Source organism: Bos indicus x Bos taurus, chromosome 15 (genome assembly GCF_003369695.1).
Source record: "Bos indicus x Bos taurus breed Angus x Brahman F1 hybrid chromosome 15, Bos_hybrid_MaternalHap_v2.0, whole genome shotgun sequence".
Lineage (NCBI taxonomy): Eukaryota > Metazoa > Chordata > Mammalia > Artiodactyla > Bovidae > Bos > Bos indicus x Bos taurus.
Window position 1 is genome coordinate 51,507,999 of NC_040090.1, and position 27,378 is coordinate 51,535,376.

At 40.8% G+C, this 27,378-nt stretch overlaps 1 long non-coding RNA gene across 9 annotated transcripts in view; it reads left to right on the forward strand.

The window, feature by feature from the left end:
- LOC113905737 overlaps nucleotides 1-27,378 on the forward strand; it is a 298,651-nt gene that overhangs the window by 263,961 nt on the left and 7,312 nt on the right. Inside the window, exons 1-3 of one of the 9 annotated variants that reach the window (XR_003514715.1) lie at nucleotides 21,519-22,309; nucleotides 22,745-22,816; nucleotides 23,305-23,416. The exons of 3 other annotated variants lie outside the window; for them this stretch is intronic. This is a non-coding gene — a long non-coding RNA (uncharacterized LOC113905737). Of the gene's footprint in view, nucleotides 1-21,491; nucleotides 22,310-22,744; nucleotides 23,417-27,378 lie in introns of those variants that run through there. 5 more of the 9 variants (XR_003514718.1, XR_003514717.1, XR_003514716.1 and 2 more) reach the window with 5 other exon arrangements.

Consider the following 27,378-nt stretch of genomic DNA (forward strand, 5'->3'; position numbering starts at 1 on the left):
AGCTTTTCTTCCAAGGAGATATTTCATTTGCATTTTTTAACCCTTAAGACAACTGTATTGTGGGGATATTATAATCTTCATTCTGAAGATTAGGCTTTGAAATGTAAAATGACTCCCTGCAGTTCTCATAAGGATAAAGAAAACGGTTGGAATGTGTGCTCAGTCTTCCAATAATAAATGCAGCAGCCTTTAAACAGCTGCCTCTGGGTCTAGTGAATGGATCCCATGCAATTCAGAAACGTCATTGCCCTCCCCCTTTCTGTACACTGAGAGGGCATCTCTTGCATCTCCTGCATTGGCAGGTGGATTCTTTACCACTAGCACCACCTGGGAAATCCCAGTATCTGTATCCATAAAACAGCATGACAATTAAGACATAGAACATCTTCATTATCTCCAAAAGATTCACTGTGCCCCTTGGCAGTCCATCTCTCCTTATGGCTCTGGTTATAGGCAAGGCAAGCACTGATCTGCTTTTTGTCTCTATAGCTTAGTTTGTATTCTGTATGCTTTGAATAAATATAATCATACAGTATGTACTCCTCTGTGTTGGTTTCTTTCATTTAATATAAAGATTTGGAGACTTATCCATGTTGCATGTGTAAGTCGTTTGTTCCTTTTTATTGCTGAGTAGTGTTTCATGGTAGTATAGATATATCACAATTTGTTTATTCATTCTCCAGTTGATGGATGTTTGGGTTTCCAGTTTGGGGCTGCTCTGAACATGTGTGTGTAAGCCTTGGTGTGGACATATGTTTTTATTTACGTTGGTAAGCCCTACAATTAGAATTTCTGGGTCATATGGTAGATATATATTTAACTTTGTAAGAAAATACCAGTTCTCCGTGGTTTACCATCTTACATTCCCACTAAGAGTATATATGAGTTCCAATTTCTCCATATTCTTGTCAAAACTTGTTATTGTCAGTCTTTTATTCTTAATTGTACTTATTTTTATACAATTTTAAAGGTTACATTCCACTTGCAGTTATTATAAAATAGTGGCCGTAGTCCCTGTGTCGTATAGTCCCTTCTTGCAGCCCACCTTATGCAGCTGTTCTTATGAGCATGTACCAGCACCTCCTTGTGATTTTTAACTTGCATTTCCCTGATGGCTAAGGACTTTGAACATCTCTTCATATCCTTATTTGTATTATCTTCTGTGAAATGTGTGTTTAAATTTTAATCTTTTTGTTTTTACTAGGTTGTCATTATTATTGGGTTATAAGAAGTCCTTATATATACAAACTAGATACCAACCTGTCGTATTTATTTGTGTGGGAGATATTTCTCTCAATTTATTGTGCACATTTTCATTTTCTTAATGGTACCTTTTAAAGAGCAAAAGATTTACATTTTGATCAGCTTCAGTGTATTGAATATTTTTCTCTTTGTTTTTGTGCCTGACCTTTCTTATCTTTCCCTATCTCCAAAATTTTATTTATTTTTTTATATCAAATTCTTTTTTTTAAATTTTATTATTATTATTTTTTTTACTTTACAATATTGTATTGGTTTTGCCATACATCAACATGCATCCGCCACGGGTGTACACATGTTCCCCATCCTGAACCCCCCTCCCACCTCCCTCCCCGTACCATCCCTCTGGGTCATCCCAGTGCACCAGCCCCGAGAGTTTCTCCTATGTTTTTTTTTTCTAAAAGATTACTGCTCTTAGCTTTCATGTTGTTGTTCAGTTGCTCAGTCACGTCTGACTCTTTGCAAACTCGTGGTCTGCAGCATGCCAGGCTTCCCTGTCCTTCACTATCTCCCAGAACTTGCTCAAATCCATGTCCATGGAGTTGGTGATGCCATCCAACCATCTCGTCCTCTCTTTAGCTTTTATATTCAAGTCTATTGTTAACTTTGTGATAATGTTTATATATGTTATGAAATGTGTCAATGTTCATTCTTTTCTATATAGTTTTCTTGTTCTAGCATCATTTGTTGAAATGACCATTCCCCCCACCCCACTGAGTTGCTTTGACACTTTTGTCAAAAAAATCAGCTGACCGTATGGATCTACTTTAGATTCTATTCTGTTCCATTGGTCTGTAAGTCTCTTCTATCCTCTAATACTACACTGTCTTTATTATTATGCTTCTGTCGTAAATCTTGAAATAAAATAATATGAAACCTCTGTTCTTTACAGATTACTTTAAAAATTCTGGAACCTTTTTTGTCTTGCAGTATTAATTTTAGGATGAACTTGTCAATTTTTGCAAGAGAAGGGAAGGGTTTGCTGAACTTTTGATTGTGAGATTACTTTGAATGTCTAGCTCAGTTTGCATAGAATTGGCATTTAATGACATTGGAGTCTTCCGAGCTGTGAACCTGGCATGTCTCTGCACTTCTTTAGGTCTTTAACTTCTTAAAGCAGTATTTTGTCACTTTCACTGTCAGCGCTTACACACAGTAAAAGCTTACACACTGCTTTGGTTTCCCAGAGCTGCTGTAATAAATTACCACTAAATGGTTGGTTGAAAGTAACAGAAATTTATTTCACTGTTCAGGAGGCCAAAAGTCCAACATCAAGATATTGGCAGGTTGGTTCTTCTGGACACTGGGAAGGAGAATCCGTCCCCTGCCTCGCTCCTGGCGTCTGCCAGCAGTCCTTGGCATTCCTTGGCCAATTTCTTGCCTCTGTTTTTACCTGGTCTTCTCCTTCTATGCCTCAGTGTCTTTTTTTCTATCTCCTATAAAGACAGTGTTGTTGGATTTAGGGACCACCCTAACCCAGGATGATCTCATCTGAATATTTTTATCTTACATCTGCAAAGACCCTTTTCCCCCCCAAAAGTTTACATTCTGTGGTTCCAGGTAGAAATATCTTTTAGGAGCCATAATCCAACTCACTATGCACCTATTTTTGAAACTGTATTCCTGAGTATTTTATGTTTTATGATACATGGATTTTTAAAATTTCATTTCCAATGATTTGTTGCTAGTATGTAAAAATGTAATTGACTTGTATGTATTACTCATATCTTGTGATTTTACTAAATGCATCTCTTAGTTCTGGTCAGTGTTATTTAGATTCCTTTAGGATTTTCTACATCAGCAACCATGCCCTTTAAAAACAGAGGCAATTTTACTTCTTTTTCTATGTATGCCTTTTATTTTTCTTGCTTTGTTAAAAATTGCTTGGATGTCCAATGAGATGATGGCTAGAAGTAGTAAACACAGGCATCTTTACCTTGTTCCCTATCTTAGGGGGAGACAGTTTTATAATTAACTATCAAGGATGATGTTAACAATAGGTTTTATTTTAAAATCTTTATTGATTTTTCTACAATATTGCTTCTGTTTTATGTTTTGGTCCTTTGGTCACAAGGCATATGGGATCCTAGCTCCCCAACCAGGGATCAAACCTATACTCCCTGAATTGGGAGGCCAAGTCTTAACCACTGGGCCGCCAGGGAAGTCTTGACAATAGGTTTTTTCTAGAATACCCCTTTTCAGATTGAGAAAATTTCTTTCTATTCCTAATATGCTGAATGGTTTTTCTTTCTTTTTATTGTTGTGAATGGGTATTGAATTTTTTCAAATGATTTTTCTGCACCTGTTGAAATAATAATATGTTTTTCTCTATTTATTCTGTTAATATGGTGAATTGCATTGCTTGAATTTTAAATGTAAAACAAATATTACATCCCTGGAATAAATTCTAATTGATAATGTTGTATTTTTATGTTGTTAGCTTTGACTTATTATAATTTTATTAAGGACTTTTGCATCCGTGGTCATAAAGGTATTGGTCTGTAATTGTCTTGGAATTTATTTATCCAATTTTGGTAAAAAAAGAATCAGTTGGAAGTGTTCTCTTTTTCTCTATTCTATGGAAGAATTTTGTAAGTTTAGTGGTATTTCTTACTTGAGAATTTGGTGGGAATCACCAGTGATACCATTTGGATATGGCATGTTCTTTGTGGGGAGGTTTAGATAGTGAATGTAATTGCTCTAACAGGTATAAAGAAAGCTATTCAGATGTTCTGTTTCATCTGTATCAATTTTAGTTGTATTTTTCAATGAATTTTTTCATTTTATTTAAGTTCTAGCCTACTTGTTTTTATTTATCTAGCCTAGACATTTTCTCTTCTGTGAAACCTTTCCTGACACCTTCAATAAGTGATTTCTCATCTTTGTGCCACTACTTTATCTAGTATCATTTGTCCTCTCTGCTTTTCTTTCAGCTTGTCTGTTCATGTATCTCTTCCTATGCTAAATTAAGAGCCTTGAAATTCAGTGATTCCATCCTATATATCTTTGTGTCTCTGCCACCTTGTATGTGGCTTGGCACATAATAGATGACCCTCCATCCCAATGTAAGTTATCAAATTATTTTGTATACTGTTGTTTAATTTATAGTTACTTTTATAAGCATGTTTTTAATTTCCCTAGTAGATTATGAGCATCTGTTGCAAAAATGGCAAGTATTATTCAATATTCATATTCCTTTTATTTCTTACGTTTAGAATGATTTTTAAACTATTAAGTTGAATAGACTTACTGAATACTACAGAAAAAATCATTAGTATTCTAGGAACTCAGAGAGAGAGGTTAAATGGAAACCTGGAAATCACACATCAATAGAGGAAGAAAAATAAAGGAACTAACATTGTTAAGCACTTACTATGTGCCAGACATTATGATAAACAATTTATATTCCTTATCTCATATAACCTTAAAATACTTAGGCACAGAAAATATTATCATCCGCATTTTATAGATCAGGAATCTGAGGTTCAGAAAAGTTAAGTGCTTTTCCCAAGTCCACAGAGTTATGACGTGGCAAATCTGAGTTTCAAATCCAAGTCTAAATGATCCCATCATCAATGTTCTTGGTTTCAATCATACTTTTGTCCATTTGAATTTCACCTGTTTTGTCCATTTGAGTTTCACTTGTTTCACCAAGTGAGATGCTTGATGGATTTGCCCAAGTTGCCTTTAAACTTTGCTAGAATAGATTATTCTGTGGTTCCCCTAATTGAGCATTGGAATCATTGTACATTTAGAAAAGCTACAAAACATTCCCTGGAAACGTGTTCTGCCTACAATATGAAATAGAGGAAGTGTAAAAGATCCAGAACAGACTTATCTCAAAGTATGTTGCATAACTCCCTGTGGTCTTCCCACCATTGTTCACCAGCCTTTTGTCCATAAGCATTCTTTCGATGGTATCGGAAGCCCCCATTCTGGCAAATTGGGGGTGTCATTGGTTTCTGCTGCTGCTGCTAAGTCACGTCAGTCGTGTCCGACTCCTAGCGACCCCATGGACTGCAGCCCACCAGGCCCCTCCGTCCATGGGATTTCCCAGGCAAGAGTACTGGAGTGGGGTGCCATTGCCTTCTCCAAGTCCCTACCCAAATAGCCTGGGGCTTCCAGGTGACTTAGTGGGCCACAGTCCATGGGGTCACAAAGTGTTGGGCATACACACACTCACACACCCAGATAGCATAAGGGGAATTAAGAGGTCAAGACCATGATAACTCCATCTCTGTGACTTGGTATGAAAGGAGGGTATCTTTCCTCATAGTGGATCTCACCTTTAGGAGTGTTTCATGTTCTGTTTAGAGAGATCTGTGGGCTAGTTTGTGCAATGCAGTTCTTCTCCTTTTGCCTGGGTACAAGATGAGTAAAACACCAGATCCAGTCATATAGCCTCTATGCTGCTGACAAATAAGATGCTTCTACCTTCAGTTTAGTTTCTCTCTCAACACAAAGAGTACTCTGTTAGTCACCTAGAGCTGGGTTGCCTGTGATAACCAGGCTTTTCTGAATTAGAAAAATTAATAACGCACCGTTTTACCAATATATCTTAGCCAAAGAACTGGGAGGGGAAGAAGTTTTTCTGTGATTTCAGTCTTTCAATTGAAATAAGATGTTTCTGAGGTCTTCTCCATGTAAAAATAATAATAACAATACCATTTGTTTATTTATTTGCATACAATACTGTGATCAGGAACTTGCTACTTCTCCAGAGAAACTGCTTGCAAAGCCTCATTGAGGTGCCCACTTACCAGTTCACACTGACCGCTCCCTGCGGTCTCTCGTGGTGTGGGTGATACTTTCATGTAATACAAGCGCCAGAAAAGGGAGCTGGATCAATTCTCTCTGTTTAAATTCTAGTCTTGGTTGGAATGATTCCCTTAGGCACCCACAGCTCTAGGTTCTTTCTGACTAAAAAGTATAGCAAATATTCTCAGAGCTGTTCACATTAGGATAAAAAAAAAAAAATCTAAAAAGTATCCTTGCCCTTTAAATGTCAGAGATCAACCTGGGGATCTTTCTCACTTTCAGGTAGTAGATACGGCTTCTTTGTGGTGTGAGCTTCAAACTTGTTGGGAGGAGAATGTTGTTGAGACTTGTCATTAATTAATCATGTTTACCATGTACGACCTGGGTCATTTGATAGTCCACATGGAAGTAAGAGAGGAGAAAATAGCATAAATACATGACCCCTTGGAAGCTGTTTTCTGTGGAAATATTTGAGTAGGCAGTTGAAATCAAGGTAAATATAGGAAGAATAGGAGTTGGGAGGGCTTCCCTGATGGCTTAGTGAGTAAAGAATCCACTTGCAATGCAGGAGACACAGGAGGCGTGGGTTCAACTCCTGGATTGGGAAGATCCCCTGGAGAAGGAAATGGCAACCCATTCCAGTATTCTTGCCTGGGAAACCCTATGGACAGAGGAGCCTGGTAGGCTACAGTCCATAGGGTCGCAAAGAGTCGGACACAACTGAGCGAGTAAGCACAGCACAGCACAGGAGTTGGGAAGAAAAGAAGGGCAGAATGTAACCATTTTCTTTCCACCTAGCACTGCGCTTAGACACGACAGTCTGTAGCACAGTGCCTGCTAAGATCCTTGCGGAATCTAAGTGCCTTGCTGAATGAACAGAATGAATAAATGGGTGGATGTCAGATACTGAGCTTTCTAATATGGTAGCTTCAAATTGTGGTAAATTTGTTGTGTTCCATCTCGGTGCTATAGAAGCCCAGGAAAGACCTTTCAGAAACTGAGCATGTGCTCTGCAGTGTCTGGATAGGACCAACTTCTGTAGTTCTCTTTCTCTGTCTTTTTTTATTGGGGTATAGTTGCTTTACAATATTGTACAGTAAAGTGAAGCGGCTACATGTATCCATGTCTCCCCTCCCTCTCAGCTCTCCCTCCCCGCCCCATCCCACCCACCTAGGCCACCACCGAGCACTGACCTGAGCTCCCTGTGTCCGACAGCAGGTTCCCACTGGCCATCCATTCTACACATGGCTGTACACATATGTCAATCCCAATCTCCCAATTCATTGCACCCTCCTCCCTTGCCCTGGGCCCACACATCTGTTCTCTACGAATGCATCTCTGTTCCTTCCCTGCAAATAAATTCATCTGTACCATTTTTCTAGATTCCACATCACATGTTAATATATGATATTTGTTTTTCTCTTTCTGATTTACTTCACTCTGTTTAACAGACAAATGAATGGATAAAGAAGATGTGGTACATATATACAACGGAATACTACTCAGATAAAAAGGAATGAAATTAGGTCATTTGTAGAGAACATGGATGGACCTAGGGTCTGTTACACAGAGTGAAGTAAGAAGAGAACATTAATTCCTACTGTTCTCTTTATCCAGAGGCTGAAGGGACCTTCTTGCCTGCAACTGGAATATTGTTGCCAGTTTCAACAAAGAATCTATGTTGCCTAAGGAAACCAGTGTTTCCTCTTCCAGCATTCAGTCTTGGCTCCTTTGCCTGAGAGGGCTGTTCTTAGAAATGTCCTCCAGAGACTTTTCTATTAAACCAGGATGCAAAATGCATTGCGGTGTAATTCTGCTGCCGAGGTCCTATGAAAGGAATGAGTTGGGACAGATGCAGCAAGGTATTAGGACACATTTTCCCCATTCTTCATCCTGCACAACCCAGAAGTGAACTTATTTTCATCAAGATGACCCAATTCTTAGCATGTTTTTCTACCCACTTTTACCCATAATACTTTCAAATCACTGTCTTTAATTCAAACTGTGCAGAACAACAAGAAAATGAAAAGAAGATAAACTGGTTGATCAAAAGCAAAATGGCATTTAATTAAAACTAAGATGGCAAATTCATGGAAAATAAAAGTATTTTACTAAAAAAAAAAAAAAGAAACAGCCCTGTGATTAAACTTCAGGGCCACAAAGAGCATCACTGTCCTTTTGAGGTTTTGAGTGTATTTCATTTGTACATTGGAAGCAATTATTTGTCACATTGTTGATAATCTGTCTACTAAATTGTGCACTCAGCACTGCCATCATTTTAACCTTTTTTAGTCAACAGGCTTTCATCTTTCTGCACTTTTATCAAATTTCTGAGTAGTAGTTTATTTTCATAAGCTTTTAATTAAAAAAATTAAAATATAGTTGATTTACAATGTTGTGTTAATTTCTACTGTACAGCAAGGTGATTTATATATTCTTTTGTATGTTCTTTTCATTATGGTTTATCTCACGATATTGAGTATGGTCCTCTGTGCTATACAGTAGGACCTTGTTGTTTACCCATCCATCTGCTAACCCCAAACTCCCAGTCCATCCTTCCCCCACCACATCCCCTTTGGCAACCACAAGTCTGTTCTGTGTCTTTTTCCCAGCTAGATTTATTTGTGTCGCAATCCACTTATTTCACTAGGTATCTTCATTCGCGTAAAGTGTCCGCCTTCTCTGTTTCTTTCCACTACCTTGACCCCACACTCATCCTATGTCAGAATCAGGACACAGAGCAGTTCCGACCCTGAAATAAGAGGCTGGCTCTTAATTATTCTTCCCCAATAATCTTGAAAGATTGAGGATGAAAGGTTATGCCTAGAGAAATTCCTCTTTACATTCCTAAAACTGCATCAGAGAAACTGCTAAATTTAATCAATGATCCACAGTCTTTTTAAGTAAAGAATTTTCTGTGTGTATCTAACAATCTTGTTGGGATCTTTTGTGGCAAGACAGTGTGATGAGAAATAAACATTCCCTATGGTCCGATGTATTGGGTATGCTCTTGGAAACGTGGGAGGGACTGTTTGCCAGCAAGTCTTGGCAGTTTTGAGAGATAACTGGCCAAGTCATAAGGGAATGAGAAGAAGAAGTTTATGTAAAACCGAGTCCAGCATTGTATATAAAACACAGGTCTCAATGTAAAGAAATCTGTTGCCTTAAAATCTTGGGAAATATATCACCACATCTTGTCTTTACTACACAGATAACCCACACAAGTAGCCTCTTCTTAAAAAAAAAAAAAAAAAAGGTTTTTTTTTTTGAAATAAGAATATAAGAAAATCAAGATGATCTTAAAGAAATGGATCTCTATATATTAATTTTCTCCTTGATTTTACTTTTAAGAGTTAAAACAACATTTCAGGAGAGAAATGTGGAGAAGGATAAAGGGAAATCAATAAAGTTATTCTGTGACTTTTCCCAGGAGGGAGCTGTGTTAATCGAGAATGGCTTGCTTGGCTATATATCAAGTCCAAGGAGACCAGGAGTTGATTTTGAACCAGATTTCCCCGCTAGACTGAAGAAAATAAATATGTATATTGATGTATATACATGTGTGTGTATGTATATGTTATTTAGTTGCTAAGTCATGTCCAACTCTTTGTGACCCCATGGCATGTAACCTGCCAAGTGCCTCTATCCATGGGATTTCCTAAGCAAGAATACTGGAGTGGGTTGCCATTTCCTTCTCCAGGGGATCTTCCCCACCCAGGGATCAAACCCACGTCTCCCGCATTGGTAGGCAAGTTCTCTACTACTGATCACCAGGGAAGCCCATACGTGTGTGTGTGTGTATACAGATATAGATATAATTTTATAAGAATGGTTTATGTTTGTATTTATACTATTATATACATTTTATCGGGCTTCCCAGGTGGTGCTAGTAACAAAGAACCTGCCTGCCAATGCAGGAGATGTAAGAGAAATGGGTTTGATCCCTGGCTCAGGAATATCCCACTCTAGCATGGCAACCCACTCCAGTATTCTTGCCTAGTAAATCCTGCAGACAGAGGAGCCTGGTGGGCTATAGTCCATGGGGTTGAAAAGAGTCAGACACGACTGAAGCAATTTAGCATGCATGTACATACATTTTACTATATATTTAAAATATGTGTGAATGTGTATACACACATATTTAAAAAGTAGGTAAGAGTAATTTCTTTAGATAACTAGTAATACCAGACAAAATTCTTCTTATCATATTTTATGTATTTTGATTTAGATAATTTTACACTTTATAAGTTTCTTTTATAAGACTTTTGACTCCAAAAGAAGGCAATTGGTTACAAGAGCCTAAAGAGAGAGAAAAGGGAATGGGAACCAGAATTCCTGACTCTAGGCAAGTGGACACGTCTGTGACCACCGGAAATCTTCTGAAGAGTCTCTGTGTCATTCATGTGGTCATTTTCTCTTGTGATCACATTACAGAAATTTTTAGCAGGTGTGATTTCAGCCTGGAAGTCAAGATGGCCAGGAGACAGTTGGGACCCCAACTGCTGGGCGGGGATGCCACGGCCCCATGTTTATCAAAGCAGCGGTGGTGTCTTTGTGGCCAAACTGGAACGGCGTAGTTGGTCGGGAGACAGGATACCTAGGAGTCAGGCCTGACTTTACCTCCACAGTGTGATCTTGAGTGAGTTATCCATCCTTCCTGAACTTCAGTTTCCTTGATTATGAAATGGCGTGGATACTGATTCTTGCCCCTTCCCAGCAACATGCTGATTTGCTGCCCAAGAATCTTGTCAAAATTTCTTGTTCTACTCAGTGATCAGGAGATTTTGGAGACAAGCTAATGATCCTTTTAGTGACCTAACCTAGTGTGGTGAAACCCCCCGTACTGATTCTGAGCTTCTTTCTTCTCTTGTATATTCAGACTCTAAGTTGTTTTTAACATCACCTAAGATACTGTCTTTATTTTCTAAATCCCATGTATATCATAACTGCTAAGAAACTATTCTTGTACATAATAGAATCTAACCAGAGAGGAACAGGACAATTCTAGAATTTTCCTGGAGGGAACTTAGGAATTCACCTAATCTAATCTTCTCATTTTATAGTTGTGGGAACTAATGATCTGAGAGGTAAAATATCTTGTCCAGAGATAAGCAGAGAACTCATGTCTCTTTAACTTTTCATTTCTATGTTCTTTCCATTGATTCATGTGTCTCGGGATCACTGTAAACCAGAAATATAACTTAATGTTCTAGAAAGCAGACTAGACCAGGGTGTATAAGCCTTTGATTTTCCCCAGGGCCAGATTCGAACTCTGTGCACATCCTGGCCAGCGGGGTTGTAACATTCTCATGAAGGATGAAGAACTCAGGGTTGTCAGAGCCTCTTCTTTGCCCCTTCTTGCCCCATAAGACCCAGTCCAGAATCTGGATCCAACTGAACTCCTGCCTTTCTATGTTTATTTTGGATGAGGTTGCATTTGCCCTTTATCCTGTAGGGCTTACATTTTATCTTCCAGTCGACTTTCCTCATTTTATATTCAACATTCCTGAGAATCTGCCTTGTGATATGTCATGGTGCGATGGGCTAGATACACAGTCTTCACCGCAGTCACAGTGCAACAGGTCCTGAATAAGAGTTGCTTGCAGTGCTCGGGGCCTCTGAGGAAAGAGAGACTGAAGTCATCCAAAGGAGACAAGGAAGAGAGCAGACAGCGTATTCATTCTCCTTTCTTGTCAGCACAGAAAGGTTCATTCTGTGCAGTGGTATTTTCCAGACTAATGTCTTCCTTGTTTTCAGTAGAAGAAGAGGAGGAGGAATATGTCAGACCCTCTCCCCGCACCCCGCCCCCTGCCCCCCACCCACCTGCCCATCTTCAGGTCTGCTTCGGTCTTACTTGGCTTGTTTTCCATGAATTGTCTGAACCAAGCTGCTTCCTGATCCTTCACTCATTTCTTACCACACGATGAAAAACAGTCACCAGGGCCCAGAGATACACATGTATCAATATATATGTAGATGAGTTGGAAGGAAGATATGTCCACCCAGTATTTCCTCCCTTACTTTAGTTTTCTGATCTGTTTTCTCTGCTTTTTTAAAAAACTTGACAACTAGATACCTAGATGTTTCCTAGAAACACCCAAAGCATTATTAACGCTTTAAACAGAATCTAAACACCAGCCAGATGTTCTGTTTAATTTTCCAAATACTTTTTCTCCTTCCTTACCTTAGAAGTTTTCTCTCTTTTCCATGCAGTTCAAGATATGGATTTTGAGTCACTATGCTCATGGCAGGAGAAGAAAATCATCATTTAAAGGTTGATCATGTCTATATCACCAGTCCACAGGCCTGAGTTATATAACATTATAACCCTAGATGAGGTTAAGTTCCCAGAAATGTACAGAATGAGCAATAATTTGTAAAGCACCCGTTACGTGGCAGGCACAGTTCTAAGCACAGTAGAATCAGAATCGGCATGCTTGCAGGTGAACCCCTTGCAGACTTGAGCATATAGACCCAGAAGTCCATAAACTGAACAGTCCAGAGGAATGGGGGTAGACAGTCAGGCTATCACGGTGAATCTTCAAAGACCTAAGAATGCTGAAAGAATTTACTCAGCCTCCTCTAGTGTGGGAATGCAAGTTGGCCTCAAATTGTAGTTGGTTTGCTCCAGGCTGGCCAGCACTGGAGCGCACCGTCCAGCATTCCTGGAGGGCAAAGTATCAGACCGCAGGCGACGAGCCTGGCTCCCTCCAACATAGTTCTCTGTGGCCCTCGTGTCATTGCTCACTGCAGCATGGAGAGAGTCCTTGAGAAGTGTCAAACACGGCAAATATAAAATCTCGGAGGTAGCAGCTTCGACTCTTAAAACATTCCTTGGCTTCTCCTCAGAGCGCTCCCAATCCTCTGCTCTCTGCTTTCATCTCTGCAGGAATTCTGGTACCGTGCTGCACCTCAGTCCCAAAAAACATGTTTGAAAATGTTTCTGTGTTTTAGTTTTTCTAATTCCGCATGCTCAGCATTTTTGGAACTCACCTATTTTACAAATGCTCAAGTAGACACAATCGTATCTTTCTGGAAGCTCTTCCCAGCTGCTCTATTGTTAGTTAATAATGGGGGAAACCAAGGTGTCCAGAGCATGATAATACTTTTGTTTGTTTTGTTTTTAATTATTTTTAATAGAAGGATAGTTGCTTTACAGAACTGTGTTGGTTTCTGCCATACATCAGCATGAGTCAGCCTTGGTGTCCATGCGTCCTCTCCCTCTTGAACCTCCCCGCCACTTCCCACCCCATCTTACCCCTCTGTGCTGTCACAGAGCCCTGGCTTGAGTTCCCTGAGTCATACAGAAAACTCTCACTGGCAAACTGTTTTACATATGGTAGTGTGTATGCTCCCATGCTTCTCTGTTTGCCCCACCGTCTCCTTCGCCCCGCTGTGTCCACAAATCTGTTCTCTATATCTGCGTCTCCATTGCTGCCCTGCAAATATGTTCATCAGTACCATCCCAGAGCATGATCATTCTTAACGATACTTTCGATTTACAGCAGACTCAATCTGGATGAACCTGAGGCAGTTCATACATACTAGTTCATCTTTCCCCACAACAGCTGGTTCAGAGATCTAGATTCTCTTCTTGGTTCTCCAAGAATCCTTCTTGGGGAAATATACTTAGCCATGAACAGCCTTGGTTCCCAACTATGAAACAGGAATAATGATATGAGGGTGTTTGCTTCCCTGCTTCCTTGTCCTAACCCTTTAGAAAGTAAACAGGTTTAAAAGATCCAAAAAGTCTGAGATTGAAGGAGTTATGTCTTAACTTTATGACCCTTAATGGAAAAGTGAGAGAGAGTATTAGAAACTTGACTGGAAACCCTGAAATCTGAATTGTAATTGATTCTCCTCTTTTTTTAATATTCCTGTATTGGCTGCCCAGGGTCTTAGTTGTGGCATGTGGAATCTTTCAGCTGTGCCATATAAACTGTTAGTTGCAGAATGTGGGATCTAGTTCCCTGACCAGGGGTTGAACCCAGGCCCCCTGCATTGGGAGTGCACAGTCTTAGCCACTGGACCACCAGGGAAGTCCCTCAATCTCTTCTTGATAATGGGTCACTGCCCTGGATGGATACCTCTCTCTTTTAAATGGAGAAAGTACTGAGCAATACAATATATCAATAGAGTATTGCAAAGTGCTCAGAGATCCAGAGATGGCGAACACAGTAAAAGGGGCCCAGTCTTCTAAAGAGCATGACTTTGGTCAGCATAGATGCCTTTAGGGACCATAGAATCAATAGGACTAAATGTAAGGTAAGTACAACCTCCAGGCTCTGCAGCAATTTCAAAGAATATGCACACTCGAGACTGAGTCCCTAGCCTGTACCGTTGCACGTCATCTCTGGACTCTCAACCTAGTAGCCTTAATCTTCCCAGATCTCAGTGGGTAGAGATGCCTCATTGCTTGCCAGCCTAAACCTAATGACTGAATATAAGGGACCTAGACTGAAGTAAAACTTGGCTCTTAGATGACACACAGCAGCCAAGAGTAATGATCTTTATAATATCAGGTTCAATTCTCTTAGTGCACAGGTAATAGGGATCTCGCCTTTTAGAAGGGCCTGGATCCTCATCCTCTTCCTCTCCCTTTCTCGCTCAGTTTACCCACTATTATACAGGAATGAAAGATTTTTTCTTTTACTTTCTTGGATCCAAAAGTCCAGTGAAACCTACTTCCTCAAATTGCTAGAATTAGGCACTAAGCAATGGACAGTAGTAGACTATGTTTCAGAGAACTTCACAGACCATGAGGGTCGATCAGATAAATTCCAGCTCCTCTATGGAGTTAAGGCTAGAAACCAGGAAAAGTCCTCTGAAACTCACCCAATGAGGAGGCAACAAGATTATTTTATAGATTCATATCAAACAATATTGGGCTTCCCAGGTGGCTCAGTGATAATGAATCTACCTACCAATGCAGAAGACACGAGTTCAATCCCTGGGAAGGGAAGATCCCCTGGAGAAGGAAATGACAACCCACTCCAGTATTCTTGCTTAGGAAACCCCATGGACAGAGGAGCTTGGTAGGCTACAGTCCATGGGGTCACAAAGAGTCGGACACAACTGAGTGAGCGTGCACACACACACACACACACACACACACACACACCAGACAGTATTATTAAATATATACACTGAAGCATTATCTTACCATTGATTTCCCCTAATATCCTAAAAGGTTAAAGGAAAGCAAAACAAAAAAAAAAACTTTCCAGTGGGCCACGTATTTAGTGACATTACTCAGCCTGAGACACCTGGAGCTGATGTGAGTTTGAGGTATAAAATCCACCAGATAACTCCTTTTGAAACCACTTGAAGTATAGAATCCCTGTACCAGACACTGCTCCCTACTGGTTCAAATTTTCTTTGCTTTTGGACAAGGGCATTGCTAACCAAGCAGCGCATAACTAAGCTTCCTCTTCCTCATCATCCTAGGAAGAATAGTAGGGAGTGTTTTTGTCCATTGATGAGCAACTCTTGCCAACAGAAGTTAGACAGTTCACATCTAAAGCACACAGATGGACTGTGTTATCCATCTGGTTCTCCCATGAGAGATGCCACCCACCCCGAAGGGTACATCTTTAGAAACTGTGTTCCAGGTTAATATAGTGGAAATTACCCCAGCTTGGTGAAGACAGTCACATAGTTGTAACCCGATTCAGTGGTGTCTAAGCTCTGAATGTGCATGGATGGCTGTCAGAGGACAGATTGAATGCTTGCCTGTGCCCCTTGCCCTCTATTCAGAGACAGGGATTCCTCAGATGAAGACCAGCAGAGAAGCTAGCCTCCCTGGAGCACCACTTACCCGTACTTAAATATTCTTTCCTTAGGCAAAAAAAGGAATTGTCCAATCTTTTTGCCGGAAGACATACTATGAAACCCTGGAGGCTTTAGGTCAAAGAGTCATGAAGCATTTCTACCTTCTCAGCCTCTCTTTCTGAAATGAGGGCATCTCAGCTGAGTTGCTGATCTCAGATCTGGACTCACCCACACCCTCTAAAGTGTAAGAGATCTCTATCCCTGTGTGTAGCTCAGAATAGTCCTTCACGACCACATCATCCTGGATGTGGCTTTATCACGTGACGTTACCTCCTAATTCCCAGAGAGGTGAGATTTCACATGAAATTCATCTGGCTTCCAACAGCACACCTTTGGAACTTTCAGAATAGATGAAATATATCAAATTGTTCTTTTTCAGAAACACAGACGTGGGTATAGAGGGAACCTCTGTCAGAGTATCATCATGGATAAAAAGAATGCTATTCACCATTAGTTAAATGCTACTTTTATGTGGCATTTTACTAAGCATTATTCCCAAGGCTCTTTAGACATGAATCCAGATCTCTCCAAAAGTTACGATCAAAACTGCACTTACTGGGGGAGAATGGATACATGTGTGTGTGTGGCTGAGTCCTTTCGCTATTCACCGGAAACTGTCACAGCATTGTTCATCAGCTATACCCCCAGTACAAAATAAAAGGGTTTAACAAATTACATTTACGTGAGTGTAAAAGTTCATTCAAAAACTACTTGTTGAGCTCCTGCTACATGCCAGGTGCTGGGTACTGGGAGTACAACCATGGCCGTGTCACAGCCCCATCTTCATTCACCTTTGTCTTTGGAGGTGAAGATAGCAGAGTATTTAGGCAGAGCCATTGCCACAGCAGTGTCCTCTGTCCTCTGGCTAAGGAGATCACACTGCCCAGCACAGGGCCTGATATATAGTCAAGCACTCAATATATGTTATTAGATAAAATGAACTAAATGAAAAAAATGAATAAATGCTAATATAAAGTGTAGAGTATGCCATGCATAATACATAGAAACTAGACTAATTTGAGATGATTACCTACAGAAAGTGTCATTTACACTGGGCAAGGCAATAAGAGTATACTGACGGATAAGAAGGGAACGATCATACTTAAGGAGTTAGACCTGTGTTCAAATCCTAGCAGTGACACTCATGAGCGGGACAATTCTAATTATTCCAAACCTCATCTGTAAAACACTGATGATGGCTTTCAAGGCTGCTCTGAGGATTAAATGAGATATTAGTTATCTATATCCGTCTAGCTCACCAAAGAGCTCCAATAATAGCTTAAGGAGTCACAGAGAGCATAAGTGTAACAGTAAACCACAAAGCACCCAAGTAGTAAGGTTAACAGCACCAGTATTTTGAGCATCAGAGATCAACAAAAAGCTTAAAATCATGGTGGAAGCAAGGGAGAGGTGCCACCTCTCTTAGCCTCCAGCCCACACAAGCCTGGAGGGAGCAGGTGACGTGCAGGGTTTTATCTCCCCCCTCAGGGTCATCCCAGAAGGATTTCGTGTTCAACTTTCAGCTGTAGGACCACATGGCACCTTGCTGTCACTGTTCACAGGATAGTAAATACCCTTCCAGGTAAGCAGATGATCTTAGGGTATTGTGATGTGTGGAGGCCCTTTGTGTGTGTGTGCGACACACACACACATACATAAAAATACAGTTTTAAGGTATAAGTTTCTTGTAACAATTAGCTTTTGTTGCTTTTGTCCTAAATATCATAAATATATGAGAATCCCTTCCTCTGTTCTTTCTTCCATGCATGTACCTCAGACCTTTTCTTGCTGCATTCATGTAGTTAACACACACATACACACATACCCTGTTCTCTACTGGCTTCATCTACTTTTAGGTGAGCTGTTAAAAAGTGCCCTGAGATGCACTGGCTTGCTTTCTATGTTAATGTGGGTGGGGAAAGACCAGGTCGATGGAGATGCCAGCAGTGGACTTGCAGTTTGAGTTTTCAGTCTGAGACATGAGATAGGACTGTATTTTGATATGGCAAAAAAAAAAAAAGTCCAAGAAGAGAGTGAGAGAGGTCAAAGAAAGCAGATGGTGGTGGCCAGAGATGAAGAAAGGTTGTGAGACGTAAAAGGATTTAAGACCTAAAAATCTGAGGAGTGGAAAACTAGATGTGCTTAAAATAATGATGGGGGAGAGGGAAAGCAACGGTTTGGACCTGTGAAACCATGCCAGGCACTGAGAGCCAGGGGCAGTGGCAGAAGGGAAGGCCAGGTAAGACAAAGCGGGAATCTGGCTCCCTACAATGCAGCATGGAGCAGGGATACAGAATTTGCTGCAGTGGGAGGTGGGGCCAGTCTGGCACAGTCTGTGGGTTTGAAAGGAGCTGGGCGGGTTGGAGAATGCCAGGCCGCCTTTGTAGTTCTGAGTTCAGAGAGGGGGTGACAAATACTGGGTTTCAGGTCAGAAGCCTGGCTTGGGTGGCTTCTGGAGAAATTTTCTCTCTGCTCCCAAACTCTTACAGTGTGCTCATCACACCGCTGGCCTCCAATCAGAGCATGAACACGTGTCCCGGAGGCCGTCCAAGCAGAGATTCAGCAGTGGTACCTGTTGGCCGACTCATGGGGCCCTTTCCCTTTCCTATCCCCTGGAGGCGGTAAACTGGGCTGAACACAATATCCTTGTATATTTCCCGTCATCCTCCCAACATGCTTCACCTCTCCCAGACTCCTAGGGTTAATCCCCAAGACAACCTTGCTTTGAAAGAAAAAATGTGGTGAGCCTACTTGAAGATTTGGATCCCAGAGGCCTCTTCTCTGTCCTGCCTCAGCCAGACACGGGGCAAAGAGACGGACGTTTACAGAGAAAGAAGCAGTAAGTTCTTGTTGTTGCTTGTTTTCAATGTTTGATTGCTCTCCAGATTTAGGGTCCCTGAAAGCAATGGGCTTTTCTTTTCTTCTTTTTCTCTCCTCTCTCTCTTTTTTTCTTTCTTCTCCTGCAGAAATTAATAATATCCCCTTCCCATCCTGCGGGTGATTCATAAAAGCAATTGCATTAGAAAGTGCTTCTCCGTTGCTGCTTGTAGCCTGGGTTAAAGATATCTGAAGTTGATCTGTGTGTGCCTGTTCGCAATACTGTAATATTTGGAAATGCATCTGCATTTGTGAAAATGATTTGTACTGATGATTCTTCCCTAGAAGAAACACTACATAGCTGGCTGATTGATTGTAATGATGATGAATTTGTCCCTGGACTGGCATGGATGTTTTCTTTGGGGATTTTTGTGCCTATTTGCTACTCATCAAGGGGAAGCACAGACCGAGTTTGGAATGAGGGTGTGGTCCGCCTGATTCAGCTTCCTTCCCGGCCCATCTCTGACTCCTGCCTCCTGCTCCTCCCCTCCCACCCTGGCTCCTCCGATCCTTCCTGAGACTGTCAGTGAAACGGCATCCACCTTTCTTTTCCCTTACTGCCTGTGTTGTGCTCCATCAGGTCAGAGACCACTCCCTGTGATCAAACTCATCACGTTTGTGATCTCAGCATATTTTCAATCCAACTGAAATCAACTCCTTTAGCTTCTTCCATCCTGGGATTATTCATCAACATAGTAAGAGCAATAATAATACTGTATTTAGAAGTTCCTTAGCACATTGCATCTCTGAGAGTCTTACAGATGTTACTAATTAATCTTCACAACACCCCATCCAGGAGCGGTAAATATTAATAACCATAATAGAATATACACACACACGCACACGTGCACACACACACACACACACACACATATGCTAAGGACAGCAAAATAGTTCACTTATTTATCATGGTTCACTTGATACAGTAACTGATATTTTTGAGGCACCCATCATAGATACAATAATTAGAGATGTGCTTTTGTTAACAAAACCACTACCCACTTCTAGCGTACCCTTGGGTACTAAATAATTACCCACTTTGTGTGGTTATCTAGCTCACTAATTACCCACAGAAATTGGGGTCAGGTGTTAACTGCTTGAAATAAGTATCCTCTAAAGACATCGCTGAGTTGTATAGAGAAAATGATGTGTTCATAGCAAAACTTTGGTAAGTTACATATTTGTGTATCTTGGTAAACAGAGTGAATACAGACAGGGATAGATTAGCTCAGAGTGTGAAAATCATGCTGAGCCATTGCTGCAAATATACAGAGGTTTTGGAGAAGCTCAGGAAATGTCATTCTCTATCTACCTTTCCTTCGTGAAGATGATCACAATCGTGATTCCCATAATCTGGACTTCATATATGAGGACACTAAGACAATTGATGATTCTCCTTAGGAATGATTCATTTTGGTGTTACAGGGAGGCACCCAGTGAGTCAAAGATTTTTTTTGACAGCTCCACCCTTTATGATTATTCTAGCATGTTTCTTTTTCTGCATCAGTGTAGTGCAAACATCCTATTAGCCAAATCTGAAAAAGATTCTAACCCAGTCTCCAATCCCTGCCAGCCATCTCTTTCTCCTTCCCAGTAATGACAAAAAGAAAAAAAAAAGGAAACCCAACACTGTGATTGTAGGTCTTTCCCTTTTTGCCTTGATTTGTTCTGCTTTCCTCTCTCCTCCTCTCCCTTCTTCCTCTCTCTGCATCTTCTTCTTGTTTGTGCTTTTTCTTCTTTTCCTTGGCATCCATCTGTGCTTCTGCAGGTCTCACAGAGACAAAGCACAATATCTTGAGTTGAGCACAAAGAAACCACCTTTTAAAAACATCAACTTGGAAGAAACCTGCATCATCAGCTACCTCCCTCCCTTCCTCGGTCTTTACAGAGCCTGGCATTATATTCAACACAGCACTGCCTGTTGTCTGCATGATTCTAGCCACAAAAACTGGGTGAAGGTGGCACCATACCCACTGTGTGTTCAGATAGGTAGAGACCCCAGTTTTCAAGGGACACCTGCTTTACAGGATCCTTGGGTAGCTGAGCTTTTAAGATGTGTGCCAGCAAAAATGATAGGAGATGCTCCCTTCGTCAGTTCAGGATGTCTTTCATTTTCTTCTTGTGCCACTTTTTTTCTGTCATCTGAATGATTACTTCTCATGATCAGGGGACTGTCAGCTGATCAATGAAGTGTGTATGGATCTGATGGACATTTGAGGAGAAATGCTTCAGGAGTAAGAAAAGATGTCTGCAGTAGAAGCAGAGGGTCAGGATGAGCTATAGTCACTGATACGTTCCCTTGGATTTGGAAATGAACTTAAGTGGTAAATTAGTACACAAGACAAACAGAGTCAATGTGTAAAGCACAGCCATTGAAAAGAAAGAGATTTTTAGCATTGTAGTCACCACATGCCTTAATGGAGTGTATACTTCAAATACAGATTTGAATCACTGCTCTTGTATCCCTCTAAATGTCAGTTTCAAAGAAGACCTTGGGCATTGTTGACTTTCTGTCCGTAAAGAAAACCCACCAAGATTCACCAAGTACATCACCTGCAGTCACACGCATACGTGTTTTAAATGCCCATGGGATGTTGAACAATTAGGCAGAGAACTGCACTGTGGTCTCTTCTCTTCACTGCTCCCCTCCACCCCCCATTTTTTTTTTTCTTTTAGAAAATGTGATACCTGATCTCTGGATCTAGCAGGGATGAGGGATTTTTTGTTTTTGGAGGTTTTTTTTTTTTTTTTTTGTATTTGTATAATACAATGTCTGGCCTCCCCCCTGACCTGCTGGTGTATTTTCGGTCTCATTAGTAGTCAGAGAGAAGCCCTAGTGCATCCGGTGCTGGGAGTCAGGTCTGAGACACAGGACAACAGAGAGAGGGAGCGGGCGAGAGGATATTAGAAGAGAGGCTTGTCTCCAAGATATGGAAGGAAGTGAGAAATGACAGGACTGCAAGCTTTGTATGGAGGAGCCTGGCAGGGCGGGGGGGAGCGGCGAGGAGCACAAAGTGGGTTCTCAGAAGCCCTAGAAGAGCTAAAGGTGATTAGAAGGGGATATTGATTCCTTATTCTGCCAGCGATTTAAGCAGGCATGCGAGGAATCCGCACCATGGTTGCAAAAGGAGACCCACTGCCTCCTGTAACCAGACACTCGGGCTTTCCAGGAGCCCAGCGAGAGCCGAGAAGAAAGGGGGCAGTGTGGTCTAGGAAAATTCAACTTGTCGCTGATTTGTGCCTGATGCTCGCTGTCCGTCAGCAGCCTCCCTTACAATCTTTTTTTCCTCTCTCTCCCCCTTTTTTTTTTTTTTTCTTGCCTTCTCCTTCTTCACTGAAGCCTAGGGGAGCCAGTAAAGATTAAATGTGCTTTCTCAAAGGCAGCCACTTCATGCTGCTATGTCGAAAGGGCCATTATTATTATTATTATTTTAATAGTAAAAGAAGAAGGGAGAGAGGTTGAGAGAGAGAGAGAGAAGCTAGGTAGGATGATGACGGACTAGCTTTTCCGAGAGGAAAAGGGAAGGGAGAGAAAAAGCAGAGACCCTGAACGGAGGATTGTGCCCGAGGAGAACCTACGGAGGTGAGAAAAAAAAGTTGTCTTGAAGATTGGGGTGGGGGGAGATGCTGAACAACCCTGTACAGCAGGAAAAGAGACATAATTTAGCTGTCTTGCTGGTATGATTCTATTTTGGAAGGGGTGGGGGGGTGGGGACAGGGGTGGGGGGGATCCTGGAGCTTTAACGGTTTTTAGTTGCATATGGAAATACATACAAAATACTTAGCATTTTTCCTAAGTGCCCCAGGCCCCCCTCCAGTTCCTTCCTATCAGGGGCTGCTTTGTCATTCTCTTTGACTAGCCAGCCATCTACCTGGCTCAGGCTGGAATAAAAGAAGAAAAAGAAAGAAGGACAGGAGAGAAACAAGAAAGAAAAAAAGGGGGAAGAAAAAATGTTAAAAGAGCCATCTTCCCACCCACTTCCCCTCCCTTTCGTTTCATTTTTTTTTTTTTTTGGAGGCGGCACTGGGAGCCGTCCCCGCACAGGAAAGCCCAGTTTCCAGGCAGATGGGGGAAGCGCCGATCTAGCAGGTACAGAACCAGTAGCTGTCTGCGAAGATGGAGGGGAATTATGCTACGGATTCCTCTGAAATATTGGCAAAAGGCTTCAAAGGATCCGCAGCGGGAGCGGGGCGGGGGAGATGCGCCTCCCTGGCTGGCGCCCACCCCTTCCCACTCCCCTCGACCGAGTGACAGCCTGGTGCTGGCTCGGGGTGGTTTGGCCTTGGCTTCAGCCAAGCAGCTGATGCACAGGAGGCCTGTTCGCAGGACTGGCAAAGTGCACGCTAAAGAAAGAAGGAGGAAATTTTGAAAAGCAACCCTGAGGAGGGTTCATTCTTATGAAAACATTAAAAAAATTTTTTTTAACTGAATATTCTCAAAATTTGATCAGTCCCAGCCCTTCTCTCCACTCCCACCGAATTGCCCCCTACCTCGCCTCGTCAAAGCATAAACTACAGAGTTACAGTCTCTAGATTTGGTGTATCGCTTCCTGCCCCCGCCTCCCCCTCCCCGCCCAGTTCTCGGTCCTCTATTGAAACACCTCGCCCAGGCGAGCGCCCTGCAGCTCACATTTCCCCCCCTGGCTCGGATGGTGCTACGGGAGCTGCAGCCTGACTCCACTTCCAATGGGTGAGTTTAAAACGCTATTCGTATTTATACTTTCCAAGCCTCCAAATCCTCCTCCTCGGTCTTCTTCTAAAAACCCAATTTGGATGGTTTTGCATGCGGCATGTTCGCCCGGGGGAAAGAGATGCCTCCGATTTTCTTTACCGTCCTTAGTGCTAGTTGTAAATTAAAGCTTTGAAGAGACGTTCAATCCTGACTGTAGACCGTGGTTTGCAAAACATGGGCATTTCTAAGTCTATTCATACTATTTTCCATTTTACTAAACTCTTTTGCCCAAAGCTCCAAAGAGTTTTCTCTGATAGACTGGCGATTGTGTGTTCAGGTATGTATATGCGCCCACAGACCCTGCGTCTGTGTGCCTGTATCTAAGTGGAATCCAGATACTGTGGACGAGGGCTACTTAAGAGAGTGAGGGAATATTCTGCCACCTGTTTGTTGTCTTTTAGTCAACAACCTCGAGCACAAACTGCTTGTCATTCCTGTTTTGCTTTGTTTTGTCTCAAGAAAGAACAATTTAGCGCGCGCCTCTCAATCCCTGAGACCCTAACTTGTGATGTTTACCGTTTAAATCCACGGGTTAGGCTCTTGGGAGCTGCGAGTCGCGCCCTTGCATCCTGGAAATTTGGTGGAACTTTTTTTCTTTGAAGCAAAAACAAAAGAAAAGAAAGTTGGTCCGAAGTGCCTGAGTGCACCTCTGAGGTTTTCATTGTTAGGTGGGATCAGGTGATCAGGAAAGTGGCAGCTCCTGGATTTCTGTTAAAGTAGGTACATATTCCGTGATAATAGCGTGCTAGCTGCGATGTGTATGCATGTATATTATTAATGCCCGAGGCTTGTGGAACTCACCTATCCTGGTCTATTCCTTGAGAGCAACACGCAGTACTATCCGAGCGTAACAAGAACAGCTCAGTACCTGGTGCTTGACCTCAGAACATGTCAGCTGAAGTCCCAGCATGCCCCATGCCTCCAACTTTTCAACTCAACAGTTAATCTTAAAACTGTGCCCAATTAAAATGGGCATGTGGCTAGAGTATATATTCAGTGCCCACACGTGCATCATATATGGCTGGGCAGTGAACACACAGACACAGGTAGGGGTGAACCAATAGTGTGAGCTAAAATAGCAATAAGCTAAAAACTCTACTCTTACTAGACTTGCTAGGATGGAATTTATGGTGTTAACCAAGATTAAATTTGTATTACTTTGTTAGATTTTAAAAAATAAAACAGATATAGCCTCCTTGCTTGGCATTTATTTTAAGAGGTTATACACAATAAGCTTAAAAGTAATAGAGATTGCAAATGTATTTTCTAAACATATAAAAGAAAAAATAATAGGAGATATGTATTTTTAAACATATAAAAGGAAACAACGCACACAAAATTATTGTATCCTATAGAAGTTGTCAATGCCTATACTTTATTTAAAAATTGGGGGAAAACTGATCAGGATTTCAAAAAAATTGATCCAACAAAGTTATTTATAACACTAACCTATACAGTTCAAATAATCTCTCAAGGTAATGGTTAGCATTACCCAATTTGCAGTTTTTAACTTTTCATACCATAATAATCTCAGTGATTTAGATCTGTCTCACGGTTAGAGAAACAGTAACTTACCTTTCCTTTGTTATGAAAAATTCCAATATACAATTTCATTTAAACCATTTTAGTATTCTTGGGGCAACATTTGTCTTCTATTTTTGGAAACCACCTAAATCAACCCTGACTTCAAATGCTTTCTTCTTTTGAAGACTTTATTTCAGTTATAACCTCAATTTATACATGTTGTCGAAGGTTAAGGAAATTGTTCTTTTTCTGCTTTTCTTTTTTTAAGAGTTTATTGCCATTTTAGAAACTGACTCCAAATCGCAGTCAAGAAACCATTTTGTATCAGAAAACTGAATCGAGAAAATGAATTGTGCAACAATAGCATTGTGCCTTTTGTTGAAACCTTCTAGTAGATGTAATATTTAAATATTACTTTCCAGCCTTTGATGGCCTGAATATATTTTGAAGAAAAGAGCTATTTGATTTTCAAGTTATCTTTTGGTTTTGATACAATAGATTAATGCTTTTCCCCCATCTTAGCTGATATGTATGCATAGGCATTTGGAAATTATGGAAGGACATCTATTTAACTTACGGATATATATTACCACTTGATTCATATCAAGTATTTGCCAAATATTTGGTACTTTTGGAAGTCAAAATATATCTACATCTTATTCTATGAAAATATATGCGGGGATCAATAAAAGCACACTAGATGTGATTCTTCTATGATTTTTAAATGATAATAGCATAGTAATTTAATACTAGTGATACAATTTCTATTCCAAGACACTCTTTCAGTTTTTTACATGTTTTCAAGTGGGTTGCTCATGTCCTGAGGTTGCTATCATACGATTGATCACACAGGCAATCAGGAGTGCATAACGACACATGAGATTTTATATTTCAGCAGGGAACTGCTTCAGTGTAAGGGCAGCTTTCTCAACACCCCTTCTTCCTCACGGAGCCCATCAGTGAAGTTCAGTGAAATGAATAACATAATTGGTGGTTGGTTCAATCACTACCAGTCTAGACTAGCCCAGACGCATCAATTAGAGGGGGCTGTCTTTTAAAGGGAGAGTGCCACCGAAACAAGCAGGGCATTATTGATACTGATCTTTAAAAGTGCAAATCCAGCTTGGCAGATAAAAAAAAAATAAGGCGGAGAAATGAAGGGGGGGAGTGCGTTGTGGGAAGAAAAGAGAAAGAAGTGAACTGGAGCTTTCGGGACACAGGACAGGAAGCTTGAGAGAAAAGCAGGGAATAATGAGTGAAATGCAATGCAGCACTTCCTTGCAACACACAGTTACAATTCAGTTCACAGGGCACACTGGTTCACCGTATTTTTAACTAGATTCCCCCCTACTTTTTTTTTAATTCCTTTTTTGCCCCTCTTTCCAAAGTGCCAGCTTAAAACCAATGCAGTTGGAAATTTAACAGCTCTAGGAAGCTCTAGTGAGAATAAAGCCAAGTAAGACGAACCAGCCAAAACTCCTTTTGCAGCAGTTTTCCCCAAAAGAAAAACATGGAAGATGTTTATTTTTCGAGTCTCTTATTCAACCTTTTTTAAAAAGAAAAAAATCAAGTGTTCAAGTGAACAGGACTCATTTAAATCCAGCACCTGGGAACTAATTTTATGGGCAAGACACCTTTAGGTAAACAGCTCATAGTTTTCTGTTGAATATAGTAAAATTGTGAAGAATGTAACAAAAGGCTCTGCTAATTTGGTTGGTTTTTTTCTTTCTTCTTTTTTTTGGGGGGGATGGATAAAAGACAGATGATTTAGAAAGCATTAAGAACACATCAAGCCCCAGGGAAAGAAAATGTTTGATTGGTATTAATTAAAACACTGCTAATATATTCTAATAAAATCAAATTTAACATTCTAAACTAATCCGCTTGGTATGTCAAAGGGAAAGAAAAGTATTGTCTTATTTGCATCTCTGCAATCCAAATGCATTTGCTCATTCAGCAGAATTAATTTTTATCACCAGCCTGTTTAATCTCCTCACAGATTTAGCCAAACTTATTCTTTCAAACTAAAAAGGATCAAAGTAGGGAATCCATAAAGGTATTGGGAAGACTAGTGACTGTATTTAGTACTGGCTTTATATTACGACGTGTTTTTTCGTCTTCATTCGCTTTAATGGGGTTTGGAGGAAAACGGTCTGCAGCGAGAATGATGAATGGTTAATTTTTCCTTTCTCTCCTACCTACTGGGTTATTTAGGAATTCCAGTTGCCAAATTATATGAGTAGCATTTATTTACAGGAATAATGTTGTTCTATTGATTAATATCTCATGTATTTCTAACTTTAGTATCTTATTTATTACAAATTCTTAATGAAAAAAAAAAAAGACTCTTAAACAAGAGACCAATTGCCTTTTCTCAAGAAAGTGGAGAGGTGAAT